The following is a 16,539-nucleotide window of genomic DNA, read 5'->3' as shown; positions in this document are numbered from 1 at the left end:
TGGTTCCTAGAGAGGAGAAAGGAGAAAGGGATGGAACCATATTGGAGTCGAGAGTGTGGTGCTGGGAAAGCACAGCAGATCAGGCAGCATCTGAGGAGCAGAAGAATCGATGTTTTGGGCATAAACCCTTCATCAGGAATGAGGCTTGTGAGCTGGGTGCTGAGAGAGACATTTATCTCTCAGTCCCCCAGCCTACAAACCGTATTACTGTTGAAGGGCTTATGCCTGAAACATTGATTCTCCTGCTCCTCAGATGCTGCTTGACCTGCTGTGCTTTTCCAGCACCACACTCGCCACTGATCTTCAGCATCTGCAGTCCACACTTTCTCCTACTGGACTCATACTCCCAAGTTAACATTCCAGAGTCAGGGGTTCAAATCCCACCAAGGCAGTGAGTGATATCTCAATTCTGTTTTCATCAATTGGCATCCACCAGAAACATCATGGAGCAGAGCAGCACAGGATCAGTGAGCTGAAACAACTATGGGAAGAGACAAAAAAAACTGCAGATGCTGGAATCCAAAGTAGACAGGCAGGAGGCTGGAAGAACACAGTAAGCCAGGCAGCATCAGGAGGTGTAGAAGACAAGGTTACACCTGAAGCATTGTTTTCTACACCTCCTGATGCTACTTGGCTTTTTGTGTTGAAGCAACTAATGGAGGCATCCCGACAGCACTACCTGAGGTTGTGCTGATCTCCTTCCTCCTCCCCAGCCTCGACAGGATGAGGACTCAGCCATTGCCACCAGTGACAAATACAAGAAGGAGGATGAGGAAAAGGATGGGTGAGGCAGGGAAGATGTCAGACTCTCCTCCCAGGAGAAAACACCTTCGCCACAAACGTTCCAATATTCCCCAGTTTACACAGATTACTTTTAATGTTTATTCACAGGCCCTGGGTGCCCCTGGGCAGGCCAACATTCATTGCCCATCTCTAATTACCCAGAAGGCCATTAAAAGCCAACCACTTTACCGTGGATTTGGAGTCACACGTAGACCAGACCAGGTAAAGTTGGCAGATTCCTTTCCCTAAAGGGCATGAGTGAACCAGATGGGTTTGAACTGAAATGTAGGCACATAAGAGCAGGAGTAGGCCATTCAGCCCATTGAATGCACTCCACTATTCAATAAGATCTTGGCTGATCTGGTCGTAACCTCATTTCCACATTGCTGTCAAGTCCCATGTCCCTTAACTCCCTTCTCTATCAGAAACCTGTCTAACTCAGTCCTGAAAAAAAGTCTAATGACACAGCTGCCCATCCCTGCTTGGGGGAAGAGCTCCACAATCTGAGCAATATGTGAGACTGAAAAAGTATAGTTCATTCTGAAGCAGGAAAGCCTGTGCTGGCTGAGATCTGATTTTTCAGAGCAGAGGAACTGGATCAGCCTAAAAACTTCAGAATTAAATTTCCACCGCTCTCCACGGGCCTAGGAAAGTTGGAAATATCAGACCACATCAGCCTATGAACAAAGAAGTAAAGCCAGTGTCAGATAACAACCAGGAATGTCCCCTCTCCATCCTCAACAAAGGTATAGAAAGAAATTAACTCAAGGTTAAATCAAGTGGCCACTTCACCTGTGACAGAACCAACAAGCAGATGCTAGCGTATGTTCACAGTGCCAAAACCACATGGAACTAACAGAATCTGCTTCAATCTTACACAAGCTGACCAAAGCAGTTAAATGTAAGTAAAAGCAAAATACCGTGGATGCTGGAAATCTGAAACAAACACAGAAAATGTTTGAACCATTCGGCAGATCCGGCGGCATTTGCGGACAGAAAGCAGAGGTAGCATATCCAGTTGGGTAGGACATTTCTTCAGGACTGAAAGTGTTGGAAAATCACCCTTTATATATTTTTGACAGAAGGGGTGGAAGAAAAAGAGGGCAGATAGTGGGAACACCTTGTAAAAGTCAAACGAGTTATTAAGTGGTGGAAGAGAAATACAGATCTAAAATGGGTATGAATTAAGGTGTTAAAGGGAGAGGTTGAGTTGGCTCTGCTCAGCAAAGTCAACATGAAACAAAGACTTTAATTTTTATTCTCCATCACTTGTGGATGAGAGTTTAGCCAAACTGGGAAAGAGTTAAATCTTTACAAAGCTAGGTGCAAATAGTGGCTTTTGGCAACTACCCCTCTATAAAGAGTCTAAGTTACTCACAACACCCACTGCAACACTTGTAAGGTTTGGTTTCAACAGTTTGTCCTTTGGCATCACATTATCCCCTGAAATCTTCCAGAGGACAACATCTAAGCATTGGAGTTAATGTGAACTGCAGATGCTGGCGAGTCAAGAGTTAATGAGCTGAAAAAACATACAGCAGGTCAGGCAGCATCAGCGAAGTGGGGCCAGGTTTTGCACCTCCTGTGTCTGCAGGGGAAAGTTCTGGGTGTGGAGGAGGGGTTGGTGGGGAGTGTGGACCTAACGAGGGAGTCGCAGAGGGAACAGTCCCTGTGAAAAGCGGTTAGGATTGGGTGAGGCAGGGGGAAATGTCATTTTGTTGGTGGGGTCAGACTGCAGGTGGGGGGGAAGTGGCGAAGGATGATGCATTGGATGCAGTGGGGGGGAATTTGCGGACCAGGGGTGCTGCGTCCTTATTACAGTTGGGGGTGGCTTTGTTTGAGGGCAGAGGTGCGGGAAATGAGGACATGCATCTGAGGGCATTGTTGATCGGAGTGAGGGGAAATTACAGTCCTTGAAAGAGGAGGACACCTGGAGTGGCTCCTCCTGGCTGATGGGGAGCAATTGGAAGAATGGGGTCACATTTTGCAGGAGGGGGTGTGGAAGGAGGTGTAATCGAGGTAGCTGTGAGAGTCAGTGTGTTTGCAATAAATGTTGGTGCAGAGTCAGTTGCTGGAGAAGTCCGGGAAGGGGAGAGAGGCGCCAGAGATGGTCCAGCATTCTCTGAGGACTGGTGGGAATTGTATGTCACATGGATGATCCCCTGAACTGTAGAGGCATGACATCGAACATAGCATTACAGTAGGAGCTGGACTGTAACCCTCACAACAAGCAGCACTTACACTCAAATGCACATTCTCAAAGTCAACATTAGAGTGTTGCTGGAAAAGCACAGCAGGTCAGGCAACATTCGAGGAGCAGGAAAATTGACATTTCGAGCAAAAGCCCTGCACATTCTCATAGCTGACCATCAAGTCCCTTGGACACATTGAGGATGCCACCAGTGAATTGAATTGAATTGAATTGAATTGAATTTTTTGTCATGCATACTGACGCACAGTGGAAAGCTTTATCTTGTGAGCAATATAGGCAGAACACATAGTTAAGCAGCATAGATAAATAAATAAAAGGTAAACAGCGGCAAAAACAAAAACAGAGGTACAGGTGAATGTTAAGAGCTTGTGAGTCCATTCAGTATTCTAACAGTAGGGTAGAAACTGTTTTGAAACTGGCTGGTGCATGTGTTCAGGTTTCTGTACTTTCTCCCCGATGGTAGAGGTTGTAGAACGACATTGCCAGGGTAGGATGGATCTTTGAGAATGCTGGCGGCCTTTCCTTGACAGCGGGCCTGGTAGATGGATTCTATAGATAGGAGGTTGGCCTTTGTGATTGTCCAGGCCGAGTTCACCACTCTCTGTAACCGTCTCCGATCTTGAATGGTACAGTTGCCACACCAGGCAGTGATACATCCAGGCAGAATGCTCTCAATGGCGCACCTATAAAAGTTGGCAAGAGTATTCGCCGTCATGCCAAATTTCCTCAGCTGCCTGAGGAAGAATAGATGTGGTTGAGTCTTTGTAACCAGTGTGTCCACATGAAGATCCAAGAGAGCTTGTTGTGGATGACCATTCTCAGGAACTTGACACTCTCCACTCGTTCCACCTGTGTGCTGTTACTATGTAGGGGGGCATGAGTAACATCCCGCCGAAAGTGAATAATGAGTTCCTTGGTTTTTCTGGCATTGAGAGCTAGGTTGTTCTCAGGGCACCATTTTTCTAGGTCTTCCACCTCCCATCTATAGTCTGTTTTGTCACCATCTGACATTTGACCGACTGTGGTGGTGTCACTAGCAAATTCGTAAATGCCGTTAGTCTGGTATTTGGCGAAACTGTTATGGGTATACAGTGAGTACAGTAGGGGGTTGAGTATGCACCCCTGGGGGACTCCAGTGTTTGTGAAGATGAAATATTGTCCCCAATCGTCACTGATTGTGGCCTGTGGGTCAGAAAACTGAGGATCCAGTTACAGAGAGTGGGACTTAGTCTGAGATCACTAAGTTTAGTAATCAGTCTTGAGGGGATAATAGTGTTGAAGGCTGAAATGTAATCAATGAGTAGGATTCTTATGTAGCTGTGTCAGAGTAGATCCACCCAAGACAAAGCAATTGAGTTTCCGGCTTCTTGGAATGTGACTGATCTCTGAGGATTCACAAGCAAGATAAACCCAAGTAGAAAATTCCTGCCCAATCTAGCTGTTGTCAATGAGCCACCTGGTACAACAAGACATTCCATGATTCTGTAAGAAAGCACAGCACAGATCTTTTGAGAACATCAGAGATAGATACTGATATGATGTGATATTTTAGTTCCCTTTGACCCAGAGCTAATCACCATCATTGTCAAAGATGCACTTTCTACAGGTCTTGGATCTGTACTCTTAACAGATACAGACAATGGGAAACAAAGATCTACAATTCCAGTTCACTGACAGAGGACTGAACAGAAATATGACTAGCGATAGAGACAGAAGCATTAGTCACTCTATGGACTTGTGAAATGTTAATAGGATTTGTTCATATTCATCACTTCAAGATAGAAACAGAACCCGAGTCTTGAGTGACTCTCTTAATTCACAGGAGTCAGTGAAATTCCTCTACAAAAATAACGATTCAGGCTAAGGATGATGAGGTTTGATGCAAGGACAAAATATGTTCCAGGGAAACAGCAGATGAAAGAAGATGTTTCATCCCGTATCCCTGTGGCAAGGTGTGAACCAAGAAATGGAGTTTTCATTGTACAGGCAGAAACCTTTAGAGTCATAAAGTCACAGAGATATACAGTACAGAAATAGACCCTTCAGTCAAACTCGTCCATGCCGACCAGATAGCCTAAACTAATCTAGTCCCATTTGCCAGCACTTGGCCCATATCCCTCAAAACCCTTCTAATTCATATACCCATCCAGATGTTTTTTAAATGTTGTAATTGTGCCAGCTTCCACCATTTCCTCTGGCAACTCATTCCATACACATACCGCCCTTTGAATGAAAAAGTTGCACCTTAGATCCTGATTCAGACAGGGAGCAGACACCTTACCCAGACAGACCCAGACAGGGAGCAGACTCCTTACCCAGACAGACCCAGACAGGGAGCAGACACCTTACCCAGACAGAGAGCAGACACCTTACCCTGACCCAGACAGGGAGCAAACTCCTTACCCAGACAGACAGCAGTTTCCTTACCCAGTCAGACCCAGACAGGGAACAGACTCCTTACCCAGACAGACCCAGACAGGGAGCAGCCACCTTACCCAGACAGACCCAGACAGGGAGCAGCCACCTTACCCAGACAGACCCAGACAGGGAGCAGTCTCCTTAGCCAGACAGACCCAGACAGGGAGCAGACTCCTTACCCAGACAAACCCAGTAGGGAGCAGACTCCGTACCCAGACCCAGACAGGGAGCAGACTCCTTAACCAGACCCAGTAGGGAGCAGACTCCTTACCCAGACCCAGACAGGGAGCAGACACCTTACCCAGACAGACCCAGACAGGGAGCAGACACCTTACCCAGACAGACCCAGACAGGGAGCAGACACCTTACCCAGACAGACCCAGACAGGGAGCAGACACCTTACCCAGACAGACCCAGACAGGGAGCAGACTCCTTACCCAGACAGACCCAGACAGGGAGCAGACTCCTTACCCAGACAGACCCAGACAGGGAGCAGACTCCTTACCCAGACAGACCCAGACAGGGAGCACACACGTTACCTAGACAGGGAGCAGACACCTTACCCAGACCCAAACAGGGAGCAGACACCTTACCCAGACAGACCCAGACAGGGAGCAGACACCTCACCCAGACAGACCCAGACAGGGAGCAGACACCTTACCCTGACCCAGACAGGGAGCAGACTCCTTACCCAGACAGACCCAGACAGGGAGCAGACTCCTTACCCAGACAGACCCAGACAGGGAGCAGACTCCTTACCCAGACAGACCCAGACAGGGAGCAGACTCCTTACCCAGACAGACCCAGACAGGGAGCACACACGTTACCCAGACAGAGAGCAGACCCCTTACCCAGACAGTGTCTGCGTGGGTTTCCTCCGGGTGCTCCGGTTTCCTCCCACAGTCCAAAGATGTGCAGGTTAGGTGAATTGGCCATGCCAAATTGCCCGTAGTGTTAGGTTAAAGGGGTAAATGTAGGGGTATGGGTGGGTTGCGCTTCGGCGGGTCGGTGTGGACTTGTTGGGCCGAAGGGCCTGTTTCCACACTGTAAGTAATCTAATCTAATCTAATCTAATCTAATCTAATCTAATCCCTTTTAAATCTTTCCATTCTTACCCGAAACCTATGCCCTCTAGTTCTGGACTCCCACCATTTGGAAGAAAGAAGACAGAGGATGGTGGTGGAGGGTTGCTTTTTCGACTGGAGGGCTGTGACCAGTGGTGTGCCACAAGCATCAATGCTGGGTCCCCTGCTTTTCGTCATTTATATAAATTTTTTGGATGTGAACATAGGAGGTATAGTTAGTAAGTTTGCAGATGACACCAAAATTGGAGGTGTAGTGGACAGTGAAGAGGGTTACCTCAGATTATAACAGGATCTTGACCAGATGGGCCAATGGGCTGAGAAGTGGCAGATGGAGTTTAATTCAGATAAATGTGAGGTGCTGCATTTTGGGAAAGCAAATCTTAGCAGGACTTATACACTTAATGGTGAGGTCCTAGGGAGTATTGCTGAACAAAGAGACCTTGGAGTACAGGTTCATAGCTCCTTGAAAGAGGAATCACAGGTAGTTTGGACAGTGAAGAAGGCATTTGGTATGCTTTCGTTTATTGGTCAGAGTATTGAGTATTGAGTTGGGAGGTCATGTTGCGTCGAGACAGGACATTGATTCGGCCACTTTTGGAATACTGTGTTCAGTTCTGGTCTCCCTGCTATAGGAAGGATGTTGTGAAACTTGAAAGGGTTCAGAAAAGATTTACAGGATGTTGCCAGGATTGGAGAGTTTTGGCTATAGGGAGAGGCTGAAAAGACTGGGACTGTTTTCCCTGGAGCATCAGAGGCTGAGGGGTAACCTTATAAGGTGTTTAAAATCATGAAGGGCATGGATAGAGTAAATCAATAACCTGATGAAGGGTACACTCAGATCAGAGAGCACTGCATCAAAGGATGGCAGCATACATGCCTTGTAATCCTGTTCTCTTACTTACTATGGACAGAGGATACCATGGTGTAGTTTATGATTTCCTCATTAATGATGAGTCATTAACCATTGCTGAGACTCGATACATACAATGATTACACCAAGGATAGCTGGGTGTCATAAAACGTCAAACCAGAAAGCAATATTATGTTTGCTGGCTGGGTCTCTCATTGGAAGAGATGGTATTGAGCCGTATTACTGGAGCTATTCATTGCCAGGAGAACAAGAGAACTGTTAGTGTCATCTTCCTTTCCAACAAGACCAGGGAAGATCTCAGGATGAACTTCATCAAGCTCAGAGGGAAACTGTTCTCAATGCTCGTAAATGCCTTCTCTTGGTGCAAGTGGATAGAAGTCAAGCAACTGCAGGATCTTGTGGCAGATGTATTGATTACATCACTGACAAAGTCCTTTGCAACCTGGTCATAAGACCATACGATATAGGAATAGAATTAGGCCTTTCTGCCTGTCGACTCTGCTCTACTATTCGATCATGGCTGATATGTTTCTCATCCCCACTCTCCTGCCTTCTCCCTGCAACCCTTGATCCCCTTACTAATCAAGAACTTGTCTATCTCTGTCTTAAATACACTCAATGATGTGACCTCCATAGCCTTCTGAAGCAATGAGTTCCATGGATTAACCTCCCTCTGACTGAAGAAATTCTTCCCCCATCTCAGTTCTAAAGGGTTGTCCCTTCACTTTGAGGCTGTGTTCTTGAGACCTAATCCTTCCTACTAATGGAAACATCTTGATTTGGTTTGATTTATTGTAGTCACATGTACCTACGTACAGTGAAAAGCTTTGTTTTGCGTGCAGTACAGGCAGCTCATAGCAAACAAGGATATATAGATCATAGGGTGCTGAGGCAGATTGAGGCATATAGAACTCAACTTCACAGATGGTGGGCAAAGCAGGATCAACAACAGCAAGATCAACATTTTAAAAAGTTAAAGAGTCCTTTCAACAGTCAGATGATGGCAGGGAAGAAGCTGTTCTTTAACCTGTTGGTGCGTGTGTTCAGGTTTGGGACTAAGATAAGGTGGGGGAGGAGAAATGAGGAAACTGGTGAGGGAGACAGGACGACAAATGCAGATCATTTCAGAGAATATCTCTGGGACACGTGCACCAAACAGCCCCACCGCCCCGTGGCCAAACACTTCAACTCCCCCTCCAACTCCCACTCCAGCAAGGACATGGATGTCCTGGGCCTCCTCCATCACCAAACCTTAACCATCCGATGTCTGGTGGAAGAATGCCTCATCTTCTGCCTTGGAACCTTGCAACTACATGCGAAAAATGTGGATTTCACCAGTTTCCCCATTTCCCCTCCCTTCACCTTATCCCAATTCCAAGCCTCCAACTTGGCACTGCCCTCTTGAACTGTCCTACCTGTCCATCTTCTTTTCCACCTATCCACTCCACCTTCCTCTCCGATCTAACACTTTCACCCCTCCTGCATCTACCTATTACATTCCCAGCTATCTTCACCCCAGCCCCACCCACCTTCCATTTATCTCTCAGCCCCAGCCCACAAGCTTCATTCCTGATGAAGGGCTTATGCCTAAACCGTCAATTTTCCTGCTCCTCGGATGCTGCCTGACCTGCTGTGCTTTTCCAGCACCACACTCTTGACTATTAATTAATATGTGCCTGAGTGGGGGTCTGTTAGTTATGTACATGTCTGGCAGATATTCATTCAATCGGTTCCACAATGATGGCATCTATAACATGTCTGGTTAGACCAATACACTGGATCCTTTTTGGAAATCATTCTGCACCCCACGAACAGGCAGAATTGTGCCCAATTCCAGCATGGAAGAGGTGATCATAGAATACCAAATGTATGATTGATCTGCATAAACAATGGGAACGTGATATTTTCTGGAAAATAGCTTGAAGTAAGACTGCATCACTTCTAATCTCATTGTACATTTCTGGACACTTGATTTCAGATGCTGATCCTGCCAAAACTCAGATCAATGATCGATATGAACCAATGAGAGCCTTCTGGTCAACTCTACGAAAACTCTTCACTTACAACTGGATACGGTCAGTGAGTTCAGAATTCATTTTTACTTTATATCCAAACCTGCAAGATCACCACTATGAGATATTCCCAGTGACAGGAACGCCACTCTCATACATTCCCGGTGACAGAAACACCTCTCTGAGATATTCCTGGTGACACGAACACCTCTCTGTGATATTCCCGGTGACAGGAACATAACTCTGATATATTCCCAGTGACAGGAACATCTCTCTGAGATATTCCTGGTGACAGGAACCCCTCTGTGATAAATTCTCAATGGCAGGAACACCATTCTGAGATATTCACACTGACAGGAACGCCACTCTGAGATATTCCCGGTGACAGGAACACCATTTATACCTTCCCAATAACAGGACACTTTCTGAGATATTCACACAGACAGGAACAGCTCTGTGTGATATTGACATTGACAGGAACAGCTCTGTGTAATATTCAGTTTGACAGGAACACTTTTGTGTGATATTCACACTGACAAGAACAGCTCTCTGTTATATTCCTGGTGACAGAAATATCTTGCAGTATATTCACACTGACAGGAACAGCTTTGTGTGATTTTCACACTGACAGGATCAGCTCTCTGTGATTTTCACACTGACAGGAACACCTCTCTGTGATATTCAGACTGACAGGAACACCACTCTGTGATATTCACACTGACAGGAACACCTCTCTGTGATATTCACACTGACAGAAACACCACTCTGTGATATTCACACTGACAGGAACACCACTCTGTGATATTCACACTGACAGGAACACCTCTCTGTGACATTCAGACTGACAGGAACACCACTCTGTGATATTCACACTGACAGGAACACCACTCTGTGATATTCACACTGACAGGAACACCTCTCTGTGACATTCACACTGACAGGAACACCACTCTGTGATATTCAGACTGACAGGAACACCTCTCTGTGATATTCACACTGACAGGAACACCACTCTGTGATATTCACATTGACAGGAACACCTCTCTGTGACATTCAGACTGACAGGAACACCACTCTGTGATATTCACACTGACAGGAACACCACTCTGTGATATTCACACTGACAGGAACACCTCTCTGTGATATTCAGACTGACAGAAACAGTTCTCTGTGATATTCACACTGACAGGAACACCACTCTGTGATATTCACACTGACAGAAACAGTTCTCTGTGATATTCACACTGACAGGAACACCACTCTGTGATATTCACACTGACAGGAACACCACTCTGTGATATTCACACTGACAGGAACACCACTCTATGACATTCACACTGACAGGAACACCACTCTGTGATATTCACACTGACAGGAACACCACTCTGTGATATTCACACTGACAGGAACACCTCTCTGTGATATTCACACTGACAGGAACACCACTCTGTGATATTCACACTGAAAGGAACACCACTCTGTGATATTCACACTGACAGGAACACCTCTCTGTGATATTCACACTGACAGAAACAGTTCTCTGTGATATTCACACTGACAGAAACAATTCTCTGTGATATTCACACTGACAGGAACAGCTCTGTGTGATAATCACACTGACAGGAACACCTCTCTGTGATATTCAGACTGACAGGAACACCTCTCTGTGATATTCACACTGACAGGAACACCTCTCTGTGATATTCACACTGACAGGAACACCACTCTGTGATATTCACACTGACAGGAACACCACTCTGTGACATTCACACTGACAGGAACACCACTCTGTGATATTCACACTGACAGGAACACCTCTCTGTGACATTCAGACTGACAGGAACACCTCTCTGATATTCACACTGACAGGAACACCTCTCTGTGATATTCACACTGACAGGAACACCACTCTGTGATATTCCCGGTGACAGGAACATAACTCTGATATATTCCCAGTGACAGGAACATCTCTCTGAGATATTCCTGGTGACAGGAACCCCTCTGTGATAAATTCTCAATGGCAGGAACACCATTCTGAGATATTCACACTGACAGGAACGCCACTCTGAGATATTCCCGGTGACAGGAACACCATTTATACCTTCCCAATAACAGGACACTTTCTGAGATATTCACACAGACAGGAACAGCTCTGTGTGATATTGACATTGACAGGAACAGCTCTGTGTAATATTCAGTTTGACAGGAACACTTTTGTGTCATATTCACACTGACAAGATCAGCTCTCTGTTATATTCCTGGTGACATAAATATCTTGCAGTATATTCAAGCTGACAGGAACAGCTTTGTGTGATTTTCACACTGACAGGATCACCTCTCTGTGATATTCAGACTGACAGGAACACCACTCTGTGATATTCACACTGACAGGAACACCTCTCTGTGATATTCACACTGACAGGAACACCACTCTGTGATATTCACACTGACAGGAACACCACTCTGTGACATTCACACTGACAGGAACACCACTCTGTGACATTCACACTGACAGGAACACCACTCTGTGATATTCAGACTGACAGGAACACCACTCTGTGATATTCACACTGACAGGAACACCACTCTGTGATATTCACACTGACATAAACACCACTCTGTGACATTCACACTGACAGGAACACCACTCTGTGATATTCACACTGACAGGAACAGTTCTCTGTGATATTGACACTGACAGGAACACCACTCTCTGATATTCACACTGACAGAAACAGTGCTCTGTGATATTCAGACAGACAGGAACACCACTCTGTGATATTCACACTGACAGGAACACCACTCTGTGATATTCACACTGACAGGAACACCTCTCTGTGACATTCAGACTGACAGGAACACCACTCTGTGATATTCACACTGACAGGAACACCACTCTGTGATATTCACACTGACAGGAACACCACTCTGTGACATTCACACTGACAGGAACACCACTCTGTGATATTCACACTGACAGGAACAGTTCTCTGTGATATTCACACTGACAGGAACACCACTCTCTGATATTCACACTGACAGGAACACCTCTCTGTGATATTCAGACAGACAGGAACACCTCTCTGTGATATTCACACTGACAGGAACACCTCTCTGTGATATTCACACTGACAGGAACACCACTCTGTGATATTCACACTGACAGGAACACCACTCTGTGATATTCACACTGACAGGAACACCACTCTGTGATATTCACACTGACAGGAACACCACTCTGTGACATTCACACTGACAGGAACACCACTCTGTGATATTCACACTGACAGGAACAGTTCTCTGTGATATTCACACTGACAGGAACACCACTCTCTGATATTCACACTGACAGGAACACCTCTCTGTGATATTCAGACAGACAGGAACACCACTCTGTGATATTCACACTGACAGGAACACCACTCTGTGATATTCACACTGACAGGAACACCTCTCTGTGACATTCAGACTGACAGGAACACCACTCTGTGATATTCACACTGACAGGAACACCACTCTGTGATATTCACACTGACAGGAACACCACTCTGTGACATTCACACTGACAGGAACACCACTCTGTGATATTCACACTGACAGGAACAGTTCTCTGTGATATTCACACTGACAGGAACACCACTCTCTGATATTCACACTGACAGGAACACCTCTCTGTGATATTCAGACAGACAGGAACACCTCTCTGTGATATTCACACTGACAGGAACACCTCTCTGTGATATTCACACTGACAGGAACACCACTCTGTGATATTCACACTGACAGGAACACCACTCTGTGATATTCACACTGACAGGAACACCACTCTGTGATATTCACACTGACAGGAACAGCTTTGTGTGATTTTCACACTGACAGGAACACCTCTCTGTGATATTCACACTGACAGGAACACCACTCTGTGATATTCACACTGACAGAAACACCTCTCTGTGATATTCACACTGACAGGAACACCACTCTGTGATATTCACACTGACAGGAACACCTCTCTGTGACATTCAGACTGACAGGAACACCACTCTGTGATATTCAGACTGACAGGAACACCACTCTGTGATATTCACACTGACAGGGACACCTCTCTGTGATATTCACACTGACAGGAACACCTCTCTGTGATATTCACACTGACAGGAACACCACTCTGTGATATTCACACTGACAGGAACACCTCTCTGTGATATTCACACTGACAGGAACACCACTCAGTGATATTCACACTGACAGGAACACCACTCTGTGATATTCACACTGACAGGAACACCACTCTGTGACATTCACACTGACAGGAACACCACTCTGTGATATTCACACTGACAGGAACTCCACTCTGTGATATTCACACTGACAGGAACACCACTCTGTGACATTCACACTGACAAGAACACCACTCTGTGATATTCACACTGACAGGAACACCACTCTGTGACATTCACACTGACAGGAACACCACTCTGTGATATTCACACTGACAGGAACACCTTTCTGTGATATTCAGACAGACAGGAACACCACTCTGTGATATTCAGACTGACAGAAACAGTTCTCTGTGATATTCAGACTGACAGGAACACCTCTCTGTGATATTCACACTGACAGGAACACCTCTCTGTGATATTCAGATGACAGGAACACCTCTCTGTGATATTCAGACTGACAGGAACACCTCTCTGTGATATTCACATTGACAGGAACACCACTCTGTGATATTCACACTGACAGGAACACCTCTCTGTGATATTCACACTGACAGGAACACCACTCTGTGATATTCAGACTGACAGGAACACCTCTCTGTGATATTCACACTGACAGGAACAGCTCTGTGTGATATTCACACTGACAGGAACACCACTCTGTGATATTCACACTGACAGAAACAGTTCTCTGTGATATTCACACTGACAGAAACAGTTCTCTGTGATATTCACACTGACAGGAACACCACTCTGTGATATTCACACTGACAGGAACAGCTCTGTGTGATATTCAGACTGACAGGAACACCTCTCTGTGATATTCACACTGACAGGAACAGCTCTGTGTGATATTCACACTGACAGGAACACCTCTCTGTGATATTCAGACTGACAGGAACACCTCTCTGTGATATTCACACTGACAGAAACACCTCTCTGTGATATTCACACTGACAGGAACACCACTCTGTGATATTCACACTGACAGGAACACCACTCTGTGATATTCACACTGACAGGAACAGCTTTGTGTGATTTTCACACTGACAGGAACACCACTCTGTGATATTCACACTGACAGGAACACCACTCTGTGATATTCACACTGACAGGAACACCACTCTGTGATATTCACACTGACAGAAACAGTTCTCTGTGATATTCACACTGACAGAAACAATTCTCTGTGATATTCACACTGACAGGAACAGCTCTGTGTGATATTCACACTGACAGGAACACCACTCTGTGACATTCACACTGACAGGAACACCACTCTGTGATATTCACACTGACAGGAACACCACTCTGTGATATTCACACTGACAGGAACACCTCTCTGTGACATTCAGACTGACAGGAACACCACTCTGTGATATTCACACTGACAGGAACACCACTCTGTGATATTCACACTGACAGGAACACCACTCTGTGACATTCACACTGACAGGAACACCACTCTGTGATATTCACACTGACAGGAACAGTTCTCTGTGATATTCACACTGACAGGAACACCACTCTCTGATATTCACACTGACAGGAACACCTCTCTGTGATATTCAGACAGACAGGAACACCTCTCTGTGATATTCACACTGACAGGAACACCACTCTGTGATATTCACACTGACAGGAACACCACTCTGTGATATTCACACTGACAGGAACACCACTCTGTGATATTCAGACTGACAGGAACACCTCTCTGTGATATTCACACTGACAGGAACACCACTCTGTGATATTCACACTGACAGGAACACCACTCTGTGATATTCACACTGACAGGAACACCACTCTGTGATATTCACACTGACAGGAACACCACTCTGTGATATTCACACTGACAGGAACACCTCTCTGTGACATTCAGACTGACAGGAACACCACTCTGTGATATTCACACTGACAGGAACACCACTCTGTGATATTCACACTGACAGGAACACCACTCTGTGATATTCACACTGACAGGAACACCACTCTGTGACATTCACACTGACAGGAACACCACTCTGTGATATTCACACTGACAGGAACAGTTCTCTGTGATATTCACACTGACAGGAACACCACTCTCTGATATTCACACTGACAGGAACACCTCTCTGTGATATTCAGACAGACAGGAACACCTCTCTGTGATATTCACACTGACAGGAACACCTCTCTGTGATATTCACACTGACAGGAACACCACTCTGTGATATTCACACTGACAGGAACACCACTCTGTGATATTCACACTGACAGGAACACCACTCTGTGATATTCACACTGACAGGAACAGCTTTGTGTGATTTTCACACTGACAGGAACACCTCTCTGTGATATTCACACTGACAGGAACACCACTCTGTGATATTCACACTGACAGAAACACCTCTCTGTGATATTCACACTGACAGGAACACCACTCTGTGATATTCACACTGACAGGAACACCTCTCTGTGACATTCAGACTGACAGGAACACCACTCTGTGATATTCAGACTGACAGGAACACCACTCTGTGATATTCACACTGACAGGGACACCTCTCTGTGATATTCACACTGACAGGAACACCTCTCTGTGATATTCACACTGACAGGAACACCACTCTGTGATATTCACACTGACAGGAACACCTCTCTGTGATATTCACACTGACAGGAACACCACTCAGTGATATTCACACTGACAGGAACACCACTCTGTGATATTCACACTGACAGGAACACCACTCTGTGACATTCACACTGACAGGAACACCACTCTGTGATATTCACACTGACAGGAACTCCACTCTGTGATATTCACACTGACAGGAACACCACTCTGTGACATTCACACTGACAAGAACACCACTCTGTGATATTCACACTGACAGGAACACCACTCTGTGACATTCACACTGACAGGAACACCACTCTGTGATATTCACAC

At 45.7% G+C, this 16,539-nt stretch overlaps 1 long non-coding RNA gene across 2 annotated transcripts in view; it reads left to right on the top strand.

Annotated features, from left to right (window-relative positions):
- The window catches only part of LOC122556942 (uncharacterized), a 79,922-nt gene that overhangs the window by 11,924 nt on the left and 51,459 nt on the right, over positions 1–16,539 (top strand). For both annotated transcript variants that reach the window (XR_015759679.1, XR_006313718.2), the window contains exon 3: positions 9,348–9,444. This is a non-coding gene — a long non-coding RNA (uncharacterized LOC122556942). The remainder of the gene's footprint in view (positions 1–9,347; positions 9,445–16,539) is intronic.

The sequence above is a fragment of the Chiloscyllium plagiosum genome, unplaced genomic scaffold, assembly GCF_037043375.1.
Source record: "Chiloscyllium plagiosum isolate Xiang-an unplaced genomic scaffold, Cpla_swu_hap1 HiC_scaffold_16, whole genome shotgun sequence".
In the NCBI taxonomy this organism is placed as follows: domain Eukaryota; kingdom Metazoa; phylum Chordata; class Chondrichthyes; order Orectolobiformes; family Hemiscylliidae; genus Chiloscyllium; species Chiloscyllium plagiosum.
The sequence above is the reverse complement of the archived record's forward strand: the minus strand, read 5'-3'. Positions and strand labels throughout refer to the sequence as shown.